Raw genomic sequence first — 17,689 nt, 5'->3', positions numbered from 1 at the left:
TGGCCTTAAAGGGTGTTATTTCGAACTTGTTGAAATATTAACTCGCCGTCGTTCGATCAAGGTGGAACTCTTCTTCATTGGAGATGGCCCTTGGCCATAAAGGATGTTATTTCGAACTTATCGAAATGTTAACCCGTCGTCATTCGATCAAGGTCGAACTCTTCTTCTTTGGAGAAGGCCATTGGCCTTAAAGGGTGTTATTTCTAACTTGTAGAAATATTAACCCGTCGTCGTACGATCAAGGTCGAACTCTTCTTCTTTGGCGAAGGCCCTTGGCCTTAAAGGGTGTCTTTTCGATGTTATCAAAATGTTAACCCGTCGTCATTCGATCAAGGTCGAACTCTTCTTCTTAGACTAAGGACCTTGTCCTTAAGGTTGTTATTTCGAACTAATCGAAATGTTAACCCGTCGTCGTTCGATCAAGGTCGAACTCTTCTTCTTTGGAGAAGGCCCTTGGCCTTAAAGGGTGTTATTTCGAACTTATCGAAATATTAACCCGTCGTCGTTCGATCAAGGTCGAACTCTTCTTCTTTGGTGAAGGCCCTTGGCCTTAAAGTGTATTATTTCGAACTTGTCGAAATATTAACCCGTCGTCTTTCGATCAAGGTCGAACACTTCTTCTTTGGAGAAGGCCTTTGGCCTTAAAGGGTGTTATTTCTAACTTGTAGAAATATTAACCCGTCGTCGTACGATCAAGGTCGAACTCTTCTTCTTTGGCGAAGGTCCTTGGCCTTAAAGTGTGTCTTTTCGAAGTTATCAAAATGTTATCCCGTCGTCATTCAATCAAGGTCGAACTCTTCTTCTTATACGAAGGCCCTTGTACTTAAGGTTGTTATTTCGAACTTATCGAAATGTTAACCCGTCGTCGTTCGATCAAGGTCGAACTCTTCTTTATTGGCCCTGGCCCTTGGCCTTAAAGGGTGTTATTTCGAACTTGTTGAAATATTAACTCATCGTCGTTCGATCAAGGTGGAACTCTTCTTCTTTGGCGAAGTCCCTTGGCCTTAAAGGGTGTCTTTTCGAAGTTATCAAAATGTTAACCCGTCGTCATTCGATCAAGGTCGAACTTTTCTTCTTAGACAAAGGACCTTGTCCTTAAGGTTGTTATTTCGAATTTATCGAAATGTTAACCCGTCGTCGTTCGATCAAGGTCGAACTCTTCTTCTTTGGAGAAGGCCCTTGGCATTAAAGGGTGTTATTTCGAACTTATCAAAATGTTAACCCGTCGTCGTTCGATCAAGGTCGAACTCTTCTTCTTTGGAGAAGGCCCTTGGACTTAAAGGGTGTTATTTCGAACTTATCGAATATTAACCCGTCGTCGTTCGATCAAGGTCGAACTCTTCTTTATTGGCCATGGCCCTTGGCCTTAAAGGGTGTTATTTCGAACTTGTTGAAATATTAACTCATCGTCGTTCGATCAAGGTGGAACTCTTCTTCTTTGGAGAAGGCCCTTGGCCTTAAAGGGTGTTATTTCTAACTTGTAGAAATATTAACCCGTCGTCGTACGATCAAGGTCGAACTCTTCTTCTTTGGCGAAGGCCCTTGGCCTTAAAGGGTGTCTTTTAGAAGTTATCAAAATGTTAACCCGTCGTCATTCGATCAAGGTCGAACTCTTCTTCTTAGACGAAAGACCTTGTCCTTAAGGTTGTTATTTCGAATTTATCGAAATGTTAATCCGACGTCGTTCGATCAAGGTCGAACTCTTCTTCTTTGGAGAAGGCCCTTGGCCTTAAAGGGTGTTATTTCGAACTTATCGAAATATTAACCCGTCGTCGTTCGATCAATGTCGAACTCTTCTTTATTGGCCATGGCCCTTGGCCTTAAAGGGTGTTATTTCGAACTTGTTGAAATATTAACTCGTCGTCGTTCGATCAAGGTGGAACTCTTCTTCATTGGCGATGGCCCTTGGCCATAAAGGATGTTATTTCGAACTTATCGAAATGTTAACCCGTCGTCATTCGATCAAGGGCGAACTCTTCTTCTTTGGAGAAGGCCATTGGCCTTAAAGGGTGTTATTTCTAACTTGTAGAAATATTAACCCGTCGTCGTACGATCAAGGTCGAACTCTTCTTCTTTGGCGAAGGCCCTTGTCCTTAAAGGGTGTCTTTTCGATGTTATCAAAATGTTAACCCGTCGTCATTCGATCAAGGTCGAACTCTTCTTCTTAGAATAAGGACCTAGTCCTTAAGGTTGTTATTTCGAACTAATCGAAATGTTAACCCGTCGTCGTTCGATCAAGGTCGAACTCTTCTTCTTTGGAGAAGGCCCTTGGCCTTAAAGGGTGTTATTTCGAACTTATCGAAATATTAACCCGTCGTCGTTCGATCAAGGTCGAACTCTTCTTCTTTGGAGAAGGCCCTTGGCCTTAAAGTGTATTATTTCGAACTTGTCGAAATATTAACCCGTCGTCTTTCGATCAAGGTCGAACACTTCTTCTTTGGAGAAGGCCTTTGGCCTTAAAGGGTGTTATTTCTAACTTGTAGAAATATTAACCCGTCGTCGTACGATCAAGGTCGAACTCTTCTTCTTTGGCGAAGGTCCTTGGCCTTAAAGTGTGTCTTTTCGAAGTTATCAAAATGTTATCCCGTCGTCATTCGATCAAGGTCGAACTCTTCTTCTTAGACGAAGGCCCTTGTCCTTAAGGTTGTTATTTCGAACTTATCGAAATGTTAACCCGTCGTCGTTCGATCAAGGTCGAACTCTTCTTCTTTGGTGAAGGCCCTTGGCCTTAAAGGGTGTCTTTTCGAAGTTATCAAAATGTTAACCCGTCGTCATTCGATCAAGGTCGAACTCTTCTTCTTAGACGAAGGACCTTGTCCTTAAGGTTGTTATTTCGAACTTATCGAAATGTTAACCAGTCGTCGTTCGATCAAGGTCGAACTCTTCTTCTTTGGCCTTAAAGTGTATTATTTCGAACTTGTCGAAAAGTTAACCCGTCATCGTTCGATCAAGGTCGAACTCTTCTTCTTTGGCAAAGTCCCTTGGCCATAAAGGGTTTTATTTCGAACTTATCGAAATGTTAACCCATCGTCATTCGATCAAGGTCGAACTCTTCTTCTTTGGCGAAGGCCCTTGGCCTTAAAGGGTGTTATTTCGAACTTATCGAAATATTAACCCGTCGTCGTTCGATCAAGGTCGAACTCTTCTTCTTTGGCGAAAGCCCTTGGCCTTAAAGGTCATTATTTCGAACTTCTCAAAATGTTAACCCATCCTCGTTTGATCAAGGTCGAACTCTTCTTCTTTGGAGAAGGCCCTTGGCCTTAAAGGGTGTTATTTCGAACTAATCGAAATATTAACCCGTCGTCGTTCGATCAAGGTCGAACTCTTCTTTATTGGCCATGGACCATGGCCTTAAAGGGTGTTATTTCGAACTTGTTGAAATATTAACCCGTCGTCGTTCGATCAAGGTGGAACTCTTCTTCCTTGGCGAAGGCCCTTGGCCATAAAGGATGTTATTTCGAACTTATTGAAATTTTAACCCGTCGTCGTTCGATCAAGGTCGAACTCTTCTTCTTTGGCGAAGGCCCTTGTCCTTAAAGGGAATTATTTCGAAATTATTAAAATGTTAACCCGTCGTCGTTCGATCAAGGTCGAACTCTTCTTCTTTGGAGAATGCCCTTGGCCTTAAAGGGTGTTATTTCGAACTTATCGAAATATTAAACCGTCGTCGTTCGATCAAGGTCAAACTCTTCTTTATTGGCCATGGCCCTTGGCCTTAAAGGGTGTTATTTCGAACTTGTTGAAATATTAACTCGTCGTCGCTTGATAAAGGTGGAACTCTTCTTCTTTGGCGAAGGCCCTTGGCCATAAAGGATGTTATTTCGAACTTATCGAAATGTTAACCCGTAGTCGTTCGATCAAGGTCGAACTCTTCTTCTTTGGAGAAGGCCCTTGGCCTTAAACGGTGTTATTTCTAACTTGTAGAAATATTAACCCGTCGTCGTACGATCAAGGTCGAACTCTTCTTCTTTGGCGAAGGCCCTTGGCCTTAAAGGGTGTCTTTTCGAAGTTATCAAAATGTTAACCCGTCGTCATTCGATCAAGGTCGAACTCTTCTTCTTTGGTGAAGGCCCTTGGCCTTAAAGTGTATTATTTCGAACTTGTCGAAATGTTAACCCGTCGTCGTTCGATCAAGGTCGAACTCTCCTTCTTGGCGAAGTCCCTTGGCCTTAAAGTGTATTATTTCGAACTTGTCAAAATATTAACCCGTCGTCGTTCGATCAAGGTCGAACAAATCTTCTTTGGCGCAGGCCTTGGCCTTAAAGTGTATTATTTCGAACTTGTCAAAATATTAAACCGTCGTCGTTCTATCATGGTCGAACACTTCTTCTTTGGCCTTAAAGTGTATTATTTCGAACTTGTCGAAAAGTTAACCCGTCATCGTTCGATCAAGGTCGAACTCTTCTTCTTTGGCAAAGTCCCTTGGCCATAAAGGGTTTTATTTCGAACTTATCGAAATGTTAACCCATCGTCATTCGATCAAGGTCGAACTCTTCTTCTTTGGCGAAGGCCCTTGGCCTTAAAGGGTGTTATTTCGAACTTATCGAAATATTAACCCGTCGTCGTTCGATCAAGGTCGAACTCTTCTTCTTTGGCGAAAGCCCTTGGCCTTAAAGGTCATTATTTCGAACTTCTTAAAATGTTAACCCATCCTCGTTTGATCAAGGTCGAACTCTTCTTCTTTGGAGAAGGCCCTTGGCCTTAAAGGGTGTTATTTCATACTAATCGAAATATTAACCCGTCGTCGTTCGATCAAGGTCGAACTCTTCTTTATTGGCCATGGACCATGGCCTTAAAGGGTGTTATTTCGAACTTGTTGAAATATTAACCCGTCGTCGTTCGATCAAGGTGGAACTCTTCTTCCTTGGCGAAGGCCCTTGGCCATAAAGGATGTTATTTCGAACTTATTGAAATTTTAACCCGTCGTCGTTCGATCAAGGTCGAACTCTTCTTCTTTGGCGAAGGCCCTTGTCCTTAAAGGGAATTATTTCGAAATTATTAAAATGTTAACCCGTCGTCGTTCGATCAAGGTCGAACTCTTCTTCTTTGGAGAAGGCCCTTGGCCTTAAAGGGTGTTATTTCGAACTTATCGAAATATTAACCCGTCGTCGTTCGATCAAGGTCGAACTCTTCTTTATTGGCCATGGCCCTTGGCCTTAAAGGGTGTTATTTCGAACTTGTTGAAATATTAACTCGTCGTCGCTTGATAAAGGTGGAACTCTTCTTCTTTGGCGAAGGCACTTGGCCATAAAGGATGTTATTTCGAACTTATCGAAATGTTAACCCATAGTCGTTCGATCAAGGGCGAACTCTTCTTCTTTGGAGAAGGCCCTTGGCCCTAAACGGTGTTATTTCTAACTTTTAGAAATATTAACCCGTCGTCGTACGATCAAGGTCGAACTCTTCTTCTTTAGCGAAGGCCCTTGGCCTTAAAGGGTGTCTTTTCGAAGTTATCAAAATGTTAACCCATCGTCGTTCGATCAAGGTCGAACTCTTCTTCTTTGGAGAAGGCCCTTGGCTTTAAAGGGTGTTATTTCGAACTTATCGAAATATTAACCCGTCGTCGTTCGATCAAGGTCGAACTCTTCTTTATTGGCCATGGCCCTTGGCCTTAAAGGGTGTTATTTCGAACTTGTTGAAATATTAACTCGTCGTCGTTCGATAAAGGTGGAACTCTTCTTCTTTGGCGAAGGCCCTTGGCCATAAAGGATGTTATTTCGAACTTATCGAAATGTTAACCCGTAGTCGTTCGATCAAGGTCGAACTCTTCTTCTTTGGAGAAGGCCCTTGGGCTTAAAGGGTGTTATTTCTAACTTGTAGAAATATTAACCCGTCGTCGTACGATCAAGGTCGAACTCTTCTTCTTTGGCGAAGGCCCTTGTCCTTAAAGGGTGTCTTTTCGAAGTTATCAAAATGTTAACCCGTCGTCATTCGATCAAGGTCGAACTCTTCTTCTTTGGTGAAGTCCCTTGGCCTTAAAGTGTATTATTTTGAACTTGTCGAAATGTTAACCCGTCGTCGTTCGATCAAGGTCGAACTCTCCTTCTTGGCGAAGGCCCTTGGCCTTAAAGTGTATTATTTCGAACTTGTCAAAATATTAACCCGTCGTCGTTCTATCATGGTCGAACACTTCTTCTTTGGCCTTAAAGAGTATTATTTCGAACTTGTCGAAAAGTTAACCCGTCATCGTTCGATCAAGGTCGAACTCTTCTTCTATGGCAAAGTCCCTTGTCCATAAAGGGTTTTATTTCGAACTTATCGAAATATTAACCCGTCGTCGTTCGATCAAGGTGGAACTCTTCTTCCTTGGCGAAGGCCCTTGGCCATAAAGGATGTTATTTCGAACTTATTGAAATTTTAACCCGTCGTCGTTCGATCAAGGTCGAACTCTTCTTCTTTGGCGAAGGCCCTTGTCCTTAAAGGGAATTATTTCGAAATTATTAAAATGTTAACCCGTCGTCGTTCGATCAAGGTCGAACTCTTCTTCTTTGGAGAAGGCCCTTGGCCTTAAAGGGTGTTATTTCGAACTTATCGAAATATTAACCCGTCGTCGTTCGATCAAGGTCGAACTCTTCTTTATTGGCCATGGCCCTTGGCCTTAAAGGGTGTTATTTCGAACTTGTTGAAATATTAACTCGTCGTCGTTCGATAAAGGTGGAACTCTTCTTCTTTGGCGAAGGCCCTTGGCCATAAAGGATGTTATTTCGAACTTATCGAAATGTTAACCCGTAGTCGTTCGATCAAGGTCGAACTCTTCTTCTTTGGAGAAGGCCCTTGGGCTTAAAGGGTGTTATTTCTAACTTGTAGAAATATTAACCCGTCGTCGTACGATCAAGGCGAACTCTTCTTCTTTGGCGAAGGCCCTTGTCCTTAAAGGGTGTCTTTTCGAAGTTATCAAAATGTTAACCCGTCGTCATTCGATCAAGGTCGAACTCTTCTTCTTTGGTGAAGGCCCTTGGCCTTAAAGTGTATTATTTTGAACTTGTCGAAATGTTAACCCGTCGTCGTTCGATCAAGGTCGAACTCTCCTTCTTGGCGAAGGCCCTTGGCCTTAAAGTGTATTATTTCGAACTTGTCAAAATATTAACCCGTCGTCGTTCAATCAAGGTCGAACACTTCTTCTTTGGCGCAGGCCTTGGCCTTAAAGTGTATTATTTCGAACTTGTCGAAATATTAACCCGTCGTCGTTCTATCATGGTCGAACACTTCTTCTTTGGCCTTAAAGTGTATTATTTCGAACTTGTCGAAAAGTTAACCCGTCATCGTTCGATCAAGGTCGAACTCTTCTTCTTTGGCAAAGTCCCTTATCCATAAAGGGTTTTATTTCGAACTTATCGAAATATTAACCCGTCGTCGTTCGATCAAGGTGGAACTCTTCTTCCTTGGCGAAGGCCCTTGGCCATAAAGGATGTTATTTCGAACTTATTGAAATTTTAACCCGTCGTCGTTCGATCAAGGTCGAACTCTTCTTCTTTGGCGAAGGCCCTTGTCCTTAAAGGGAATTATTTCGAAATTATTAAAATGTTAAACCATCGTCGTTCGATAAAGGTCGAACTCTTCTTCTTTGGAGAAGGCCCTTGGCCTTAAAGGGTGTTATTTCGAACTTATCGAAATATTAACCAGTCGTTGTTCGATCAAGGTCGAAGTCTTCTTTATTGGCCATGGCCCTTGGCCTTAAAGGGTGTTATTTCGAACTTGTTGAAATATTAACTCGTCGTCGTTCGATAAAGGTGGAACTCTTCTTCTTTGGCGAAGGCCCTTGGCCATAAAGGATGTTATTTCGAACTTATCGAAATGTTAACCCGTAGTCGTTCGATCAAGGTCGAACTCTTCTTCTTTGGAGAAGGCCCTTGGGCTTAAAGGGTGTTATTTCTAACTTGTAGAAATATTAACCCGTCGTCGTACGATCAAGGTCGAACTCTTCTTCTTTGGCGAAGGCCCTTGTCCTTAAAGGGTGTCTTTTCGAAGTTATCAAAATGTTAACCCGTCGTCATTCGATCAAGGTCGAACTCTTCTTCTTTGGTGAAGGCCATTGGCCTTAAAGTGTATTATTTCGAACTTGTCGAAATGTTAACCCGTCGTCGTTCGATCAAGGTCGAACTCTCCTTCTTGGCGAAGGCCCTTGGCCTTAAAGTGTATTATTTCGAACTTGTCAAAATATTAACCCGTCGTCGTTCGATCAAGGTCGAACACTTCTTCTTTGGCGCAGGCCTTGGCCTTAAAGTGTATTATTTTGAACTTTTCGAAAAGTTAACCCGTCGACGTTCGATCAAGGTAGAACTCTTCTTCTTTTGCAAAGGCCCTTGGCCTTAAATTGTATTATTTTGAACTTATCGACATCTTAACCCGTCGTCGTTCGACCAAGGTCGAACTCTTCTTCTTTGGAGAAGGCCCTTGGCCTTAAAGGGTATTATTTCGAACTTGTCGAAATATTAACCCGTCGTCGTTCGATCAAGGTCGAACACTTCTTCTTTGGAGAAGGCCTTTGGCCTTAAAGGGTGTTATTTCTAACTTGTAGAAATATTAACCCGTCGTCGTACGATCAAGGTCGAACTCTTCTTCTTTGGCGAAGGTCCTTGGCCTTAAAGGGTGTCTTTTCGAAGTTATCAAAATGTTATCCCGTCGTCATTCGATCAAGGTCGAACTCTTCTTCTTAGACGAAGGCCCTTATACTTAAGGTTGTTATTTCGAACTTATCGAAATGTTAACCCGTCGTCGTTCGATCAAGGTCGAACTCTTCTTCTTTCGTGAAGGCCCTTGGCCTTAAAGGGTGTCTTTTCGATGTTATCAAAATGTTAACCCGTCGTCATTCGATCAAGGTCGAACTCTTCTTCTTAGACGAAGGACCTTGTCCTTAAGGTTGTTATTTCGAACTAATCGAAATGTTTACCCGTCGTCGTTCGATCAAGGTCGAACTCTTCTTCTTTGGAGAAGGCCCTTGGCCTTAAAGGGTGTTATTTCAAACTTATCGAAATATTAACCCGTCGTCGTTCGATCAAGGTCGAACTCTTCTTCTTTGGTGAAGGACCTTGGCCTTAAAGTGTATTATTTCGAACTTGTCGAAATATTAACCCGTCGTCGTTCGATCAAGGTCGAACACTTCTTCTTTGGAGAAGGCCTTTGGCCTTAAAGGGTGTTATTTCTAACTTGTAGAAATATTAACCCGTCGTCGTACGATCAAGGTCGAACTCTTCTTCTTTGGAGAAGGCCCTTGGCCTTAAAGGGTGTTATTTCGAACTTATCGAAATATTAACCCGTCGTCGTTCGATCAAGGTCGAAATATTCTTTATTGGCCATGGACCATGGCCTTAAAGGGTGTTATTTCGAACTTGTTGAAATATTAACCCGTCGTCGTTCGATCAAGGTGGAACTCTTCTTCCTTGGCGAAGGACCTTGGCCATAAAGGATGTTATTTCGAACTTATTGAAATTTTAACCCGTCGTCGTTCGATCAAGGTCGAACTCTTCTTCTTTGGCGAAGGCCCTTGTCCTTAAAGGGAATTATTTCGAAATTATTAAAATGTTAACCCGTCGTCGTTCGATCAAGGTCGAACTCTTCTTCTTTGGAGAAGGCCCTTGGCCTTAAAGGGTGTTATTTCGAACTTATCGAAATATTAACCCGTCGTCGTTCAATCAAGGTCGAACTCTTCTTTATTGGCCATGGCCCTTGGACTTAAAGGGTGTTATTTCGAACTTGTTGAAATATTAACTCGTCGTCGTTCGATAAAGGTGGAACTCTTCTTCTTTGGCGAAGGCCCTTGGCCATAAAGGATGTTATTTTGAACTTATCGAAATGTTAACCCGTAGTCGTTCGATCAAGGTCGAACTCTTCTTCTTTGGAGAAGGCCCTTGGCCTTAAAGGGTGTTATTTCTAACTTGTAGAAATATTAACCTGTCGTCATACGATCAAGGTCGAACTCTTCTTCTTTGGCGAAGGCCCTTGTCCTTAAAGGGTGTCTTTTCGAAGTTATCAAAATGTTAAACCGTCGTCATTCGATCAAGGTCGAACTCTTCTTCTTTGGTGAAGGCCCTTGGCCTTAAAGTGTATTATTTTGAACTTGTCGAAATGTTAACCCGTCGTCGTTCGATCAAGGTCGAACTCTCCTTCTTGGCGAAGGCCCTTGGCCATAAAGTGTATTATTTCGAACTTGTCAAAATATTAACCCGTCGTTGTTCGATCAAGGTCGAACACTTCTTCTTTGGCGCGGGCCTTGGCCTTAAAGTGTATTATTTTGAACGTGTCGAAAAGTTAACCCATCGACGTTAGATCAAGGCAGAACTCTTCTTCTTTTGCAAAGGCCCTTGGCCTTAAATTGTGTTATTTTGAACTTATCGACATCTTAACCCGTCGTCGTTCGATCAAGGTTGAACTCTTCTTCTTTGGAGAAGGCCCTTGGCCTTAAAGGGTATTATTTCGAACTTATCGAAATATTAACCCGTCGTCGTTCGATCAAGGTCGAACACTTCTTCTTTGGAGAAGGCCTTTGGCCTTAAAGGGTGTTATTTCTAACTTGTAGAAATATTAACCCGTCGTCGTACGATCAAGGTCGAACTCTTCTTCTTTGGCGAAGGTCCTTGGCCTTAAAGGGTGTCTTTTCGAAGTTATCAAAATGTTATCCCGTCGTCATTCGATCAAGGTCGAACTCTTCTTCTTAGACGAAGGCCCTTGTCCTTAAGGTTGTTATTTCGAACTTATCGAAATGTTAACCCGTCGTCGTTCGATCAAGGTCGAACTCTTCTTCTTTGGTGAAGGCCTTTGGCCTTAAAGGGTATTATTTCGAACTTGTCGAAATATTAACCCGTCGTCGTTCGATCAAGATCGAACACTTCTTCTTTGGCGAAGGCCCTTGGACTTAACGTGTATTATTTCGAACTTGTCGAAATATTAACCCGTCTTTCATTCGATCAAGGTCGAACTCTTCTTCTTTGGCGAAGGCCCTTGGCCTTAAAGGGTGTCTTTTCGAAGTTATCAAAATGTTAACCCGTCGTCATTCGATCAAGGTCGAACTCTTCTTCTTAGACGAAGGACCTTGTCCTTAAGGTTGTTATTTCGAACTTATCGAAATGTTAACCCGTCGTCGTTCGATCAAGGTCGAACTCTTCTTCTTTGGAGAAGTCCCTTGGCCTTAAACGGTGTTATTTCTAACTTGTAGAAATATTAACCCATCGTCGTACGAACAAGGTCGAACTCTTCTTCTTTGGCGAAGGCCCTTGGCCTTAAAGGGTGTCTTTTCGATGTTATGAAAATGTTAACCCGTCGTCGTACGATCAAGGTCGAACTCTTCTTCTTTGGCGAAGGTCCTTGGCCTTAAAGGGTGTCTTTTCGAAGTTATCAAAATGTTATCCCGTCGTCATTTGATCAAGGTCGAACTCTTCTTCTTAGACGAAGGCCCTTGTCCTTAAGGTTGTTATTTTGAACTTATCGAAATGTTAACTCGTCGTCGTTCGATCAAGGTCGAACTCTTCTTCTTTGGTGAAGGCATTTGGCCTTAAAGGGTATTATTTCGAACTTGTCGAAATATTAACACGTCGTCGTTCGATCAAGATCGAACACTTCTTCTTTGGCGAAGGCCCTTGGACTTAACGTGTATTATTTCGAACTTCTCGAAATATTAACCCGTCATCGTTTGATCAAGGTCGAACACTTCTTCTTTGGAGAAGGCCCTTGGCCTTAAAGGGTGTCTTTTCAAAGTTATCAAAATGTTAACCCGTCGTCATTAGATCAAGGTCGAACTCTTCTTCTTAGATGAAGGACGTTGTCCTTAAGGTTGTTATTTCGAACTTATCGAAATGTTAACCCGTCGTCGTTCGATCAAGGTCGAACTCTTCTTCTTTGGAGAAGGCCGTTGGCCTTAAACGGTGTTATTTCTAACTTGTAGAAATATTAACCCGTCGTCGTACGATCAAGGTCGAACTCTTCTTCTTTGGCGAAGGCCCTTGGCCTTAAAGGGTGTCTTTTCGATGTTATCAAAATGTTAACTCGTCGTCATTCGATCAAGGTCGAACTCTTCTTCTTAGACGAAGGACCTTGTCCTTAAGGTTGTTATTTCGAACTAATCGAAATGTTTACCCGTCGTCGTTCGATCAAGGTCGAACTCTTCTTTTTTGGAGAAGGCCCTTGGCTTTAAAGGGTGTTATTTCAAACTTATCGAAATATTAACCCATCGAGGCAGAACTCTTCTTCTTTTGCAAAGGCCCTTGGCCTTAAATTGTGTTATTTTGAACTTATCGACATCTTAACCCGTCGTCGTTCGATCAAGGTTGAACACTTCTTCTTTGGAGAAGGCCTTTGGCCTTAAAGGGTGTTATTTCTAACTTGTAGAAATATTAACCCGTCGTCGTACGATCAAGGTCGAACTCTTCTTCTTTGGCGAAGGTCCTTGGCCTTAAAGGGTGTCTTTTCGAAGGTATCAAAATGTTATCCCGTCGTCATTCGATCAAGGTCAAACTCTTCTTCTTAGACGAAGGCCCTTGTCCTTAAGGTTGTTATTTCGAACTTATCGAAATGTTAACCCGTCGTCATTCGATCAAGGTCGAACTCTTCTTCTTTGGTGAAGGCCTTTGGCCTTAAAGGGTATTATTTCGAACTTGTCGAAATATTAACACGTCGTCGTTCGATCAAGATCGAACACTTCTTCTTTGGCGAAGGCCCTTGGACTTAACGTGTATTATTTCGAACTTGTCGAAATATTAACCCGTCGTCGTTTGATCAAGGTCGAACACTTCATCTTTGGAGAAGGCCCTTGGCCTTAAAGTGTGTCTTTTCGAAGTTATCAAAATGTTAACCCGTCGTCATTCGATCAAGGTCGAACTCTTCTTCTTAGATGAAGGACCTTGTCCTTAAGGTTGTTATTTCGAACTTATCGAAATGTTAACCCGTCGTCGTTCAATCAAGGTCGAACTCTTCATCTTTGGTGAAGGCCTTTGGCCTTAAAGGGTATTATTTCGAACTTGTCGAAATATTAACCCGTCGTCGTTCGATCAAGATCGAACACTTCTTCTTTGGCGAAGGCCCTTGGACTTAACGTGTATTATTTCGAACTTGTCGAAATATTAACCCGTCGTCGTTCGATCAAGGTCGAACACTTCTTCTTTGGAGAAGGCCTTTGGCCTTAAAGGGTGTTATTTCTAACTTGTAGAAATATTAACCCGTCGTCGTACGATCAAGGTCGAACTCTTCTTCTTTGGCGAAGGTCCTTGGCCTTAAAGGGTGTCTTTTTTCGAACTTGTCGAAATATTAACCCGTCGTCATTCGATCAAGGTCGAACACTTCATCTTTGGAGAAGGCCCTTGGCCTTAAAGGGTGTCTTTTCGAAGTTATCAAAATGTTAACCCGTCGTCATTCGATCAAGGTCGAACTCTTCTTCTTAGACGAAGGACCTTGTCCTTAAGGTTGTTATTTCAAACTTATCGAAATGTTAACCCGTCGTCGTTCGATCAAGGTCGAACACTTCTTCTTTGGCGAAGGCCCTTGGACTTAACGTGTATTATTTCGAACTTGTCGAAATATTAACCCGTCGTCGTTCGATCAAGGTCGAACACTTCTTCTTTGGAGAAGGCCTTTGGCCTTAAAGGGTGTTATTTCTAACTTGTAGAAATATTAACCCGTCGTCGTACGATCAAGGTCGAACTCTTCTTCTTTGGCGAAGGTCCTTGGCCTTAAAGGGTGTCTTTTCGAAGTTATCAAAATATTAACCCGTCGTCGTTTGATCAAGATCGAACACTTCTTCTTTGGCGAAGGCCCTTGGACTTAACGTGTATTATTTCGAACTTGTCGAAATATTAACCCGTCGTCGTTCGATCAAGGTCGAACACTTCTTCTTTGGAGAAGGCCTTTGGCCTTAAAGGGTGTTATTTCTAACTTGTAGAAATATTAACCCGTCGTCGTACGATCAAGGTCGAACTCTTCTTCTTTGGCGAAGGTCCTTGGCCTTAAAGGGTGTCTTTTCGAAGTTATCAAAATGTTATCTCGTCGTCATTCGATCAAGGTCGAACTCTTCTTCTTAGACGAAGGCCCTTGTCCTTAAGGTTGTTATTTCGAACTTATCGAAATGTTAACCCGTCGTCATTCGATCAAGGTCGAACTCTTCTTCTTTGGTGAAGGCCTTTGGCCTTAAAGGGTATTATTTCGAACTTGTCGAAATATTAACACGTCGTCGTTCGATCAAGATCGAACACTTCTTCTTTGGCGAAGGCCCTTGGACTTAACGTGTATTATTTCGAACTTGTCGAAATATTAACCCGTCGTCGTTTGATCAAGGTCGAACACTTCTTCTTTGGAGAAGGCCCTTGGCCTTAAAGGGTGTCTTTTCGAAGTTATCAAAATGTTAACCCGTCGTCATTCGATCAAGGTCGAACTCTTCTTCTTAGACGAAGGCCCTTGTCCTTAAGGTTGTTATTTCGAACTTATCGAAATGTTAACCCGTCGTCGTTCGATCAAGGTCGAACTCTTCTTCTTTGGTGAAGGCCTTTGGCCTTAAAGGGTATTATTTCGAACTTGTCGAAATATTAACCCGTCGTCGTTCGATCAAGATCGAACACTTCTTCTTTGGCAAAGGCCCTTGGACTTAACGTGTATTATTTCGAACTTGTTGAAATATTAACCCGTCGTCGTTCGATCAAGGACGAACACTTCTTCTTTGGAGAAGGCCTTTGGCCTTAAAGGGTGTTATTTCTAACTTGTAGAAATATTAACCCGTCGTCGTACGATCAAGGTCGAACTCTTCTTCTTTGGCGAAGGTCCTTGGCCTTAAAGGGTGTCTTTTCGAAGTTATCAAAATGTTATCCCGTCGTCATTCGATCAAAGTCGAACTCTTCTTCTTAGACGAAGGCCCTTGTCCTTAAGGTTCTTATTTCGAACTTATCAAAATGTTAACCCGTCGTCGTTCGATCAAGGTCGAACTCTTCTTCTTTGGTGAAGGCCCTTCGCCTTAAAGGGTGTCTTTTCGAAGTTATCAAAATGTTATCCCGTCGTCATTCGATCAAAGTCGAACTCTTCTTCTTAGACGAAGGCCCTTGTCCTTAAGGTTCTTATTTCGAACTTATCGAAATGTTAACCCGTCGTCATTCGATCAAGGTCGAACTCTTCATCTTAGACGAAGGACCTTGTCCTTAAGGTTGTTATTTCGAACTTATCGAAATGTTAACCCGTCGTCGTTCGATCAAGGTCGAACTCTTCTTATTTGGAGAAGGCCCTTGGCCTTAAAGGGTGTTATTTCGAACTTATCGAAATAATAACTAATCGTCGTTCGATCAATGTCAAACTCTTCTTTATTGGCCATGGCCCTTGGCCTTAAAGGGTGTTATTTCGAACTTGTTGAAATATTAACTCGTCGTCGTTCGATCAAGGTGGAACTCTTCTTTTTTGGCGAAGGCCCTTGGCCATAAAGGATGTTATTTCGAACTTATCGAAATGTTAACCCGTCGTCGTTCGATCAAGGTCGAACTCTTCTTCTTTGGAGAAGGCCCTTGGCCTTAAAGGGTGTTATTTCTAACTTGTAGAAATATTAACCCGTCGTCGTACGATCAAGGTCGAACTCTTCTTCTTTGGCGAAGGCCCTTGGCCTTAAAGGGTGTCTTTTCGATGTTATCAAAATGTTAACCCGTCGTCATTCGATCAAGGTCGAACTCTTCTTCTTAGACGAAGGACCTTGTCCTTAAGGTTGTTATTTCGAACTAATCGAAATGTTTACCCGTCGTCGTTCGATCAAGGTCGAACTCTTCTTCTTTGGAGAAGGCCCTTGGCCTTAAAGGGTGTTCTTTCAAACTTATCGAAATATTAACCCGTCGTCGTTCGATCAAGGTCGAACTCTTCTTCTTTGGTGAAGGCCCTTGGCCTTAAAGTGTATTATTTCGAACTTGTTGAAATATTAACCCGTCGTCGTTCGATCAAGGTCGAACACTTCTTCTTTGGAGAAGGCCTTTGGCCTTAAACGGTGTTATTTCTAACTTGTAGAATTATTAACCCGTCGTCGTACGATCAAGGTCGAACTCTTATTCTTTGGCGAAGGTCCTTGGCCTTAAAGGGTGTCTTTTCGAAGTTATCAAAATGTTATCCCGTCGTCATTCGATCAAGGTCGAACTCTTCTTCTTAGACGAAGGCCCTTGTCCTTAAGGTTGTTATTTCGAACTTATCGAAATGTTAACCCGTCGTCGTTCGATCAAGGTCGAACACTTCTTCTTTGGTGAAGGCCCTTGGCCTTAAAGTGTATTATTTCGAACTTGTCGAAATATTAACCCGTCGTCGTTCGATCAAGATCGAACACTTCTTCTTTGGCGAAGGCCCTTGGACTTAACGTGTATTATTTCGAACTTGTCGAAATATTAACCCGTCGTCGTACGATCAAGGTCGAACTCTACTTCTTTGGCGAAAGCCCTTGGCCTTAAAGGACGTTATTTCGAACTTATCAAAATGTTAACCCATCCTCGTTCGATCAAGGTCGAACTCTTCTTCTTTGGAGAAGGCCCTTGGCCTTAAAGGGTGTTATTTCGAACTTATTGAAATATTAACCCGTTGTCGTTCGATCAAGGTCGAACTCTTCTTTATTGGCCATGGCCCATGGCCTTAAAGGGTGTTATTTCGAACTTGTTGAAATATTAACTCGTCGTCGTTCGATAAAGGTGGAACTATTCTTCTTTGGCGAAGGCCCTTGGCCATAAAGGATGTTATTTCGAACTTATCGAAATGTTAACCCGTAGTCGTTCGATCAAGGTCGAACTCTTCTTCTTTGGAGAAGGCCCTTGGCCTTAAAGGGTGTTATTTCTAACTTGTAGAAATATTAACCCGTCGTCATACGATCAAGGTCGAACTCTTCTTCTTTGGCGAAGGCCCTTGTCTTTAAAGGGTGTCTTTTCGAAGTAATCAAAATGTTAACCCGTCGTCATTCGATCAAGGTCAAACTCTTCTTCTTTGGTGAAGGCCCTTGGCCTTAAAGTGTATTATTTCGAACTTGTCGAAATGTTAACCCGTCGTCGTTCGATCAAGGTCGAACTCTCCTTCTTGACGAAGGCCCTTGGCCTTAAAGTGTATTATTTCGAACTTGTCAAAATATTAACCCGTCGTCGTTCGATCAAGGTCGAACACTTCTTCTTTGGCGCAGGCCTTGGCCTTAAAGTGTATTATTTTGAACGTGTCGAAAAGTTAACCCGTCGACGCTCGATCAAGGTAGAACTCTTCTTCTTTTGCAAAGGCCCTTGGCCTTAAATTGTGTTATTTTGAACTTATCGACATCTTAACCCGTCGTCGTTTGATCAAGGTCGAACTCTTCTTCTTTGGAGAAGGCCCTTGGCCTTAAAGGGTATTATTTCGAACTTATCGAAATATTAACCCATCGTCGTTCGATCAAGGTCGAACACTTCTTCTTTGGAGAAGGCCTTTGGCCTTAAAGGGTGTTATTTCTAACTTGTAGAAATATTAACCCGTCGTCGTACGATCAAGGTCGAACTATTCTTCTTTGGCAAAGGTCCTTGGCCTTAAAGGGTGTCTTTTCGAAGTTATCAAAATGTTATCCCGTCGTCATTCGATCAAGGTCGAACTCTTCTTCTTAGACGAAGGCCCTTGTCCTTAAGGTTGTTATTTCGAACTTATCGAAATGTTAACCCGTCGTCGTTCGATCAAGGTCGAACACTTCTTCTTTGGTGAAGGCCCTTGGCCTTAAAGTGTATTATTTCGAACTTGTCGAAATATTAAC

Source organism: Nicotiana sylvestris, chromosome 3 (genome assembly GCF_000393655.2).
Source record: "Nicotiana sylvestris chromosome 3, ASM39365v2, whole genome shotgun sequence".
Lineage (NCBI taxonomy): Eukaryota > Viridiplantae > Streptophyta > Magnoliopsida > Solanales > Solanaceae > Nicotiana > Nicotiana sylvestris.
The sequence above is the reverse complement of the archived record's forward strand: the minus strand, read 5'-3'. Positions refer to the sequence as shown.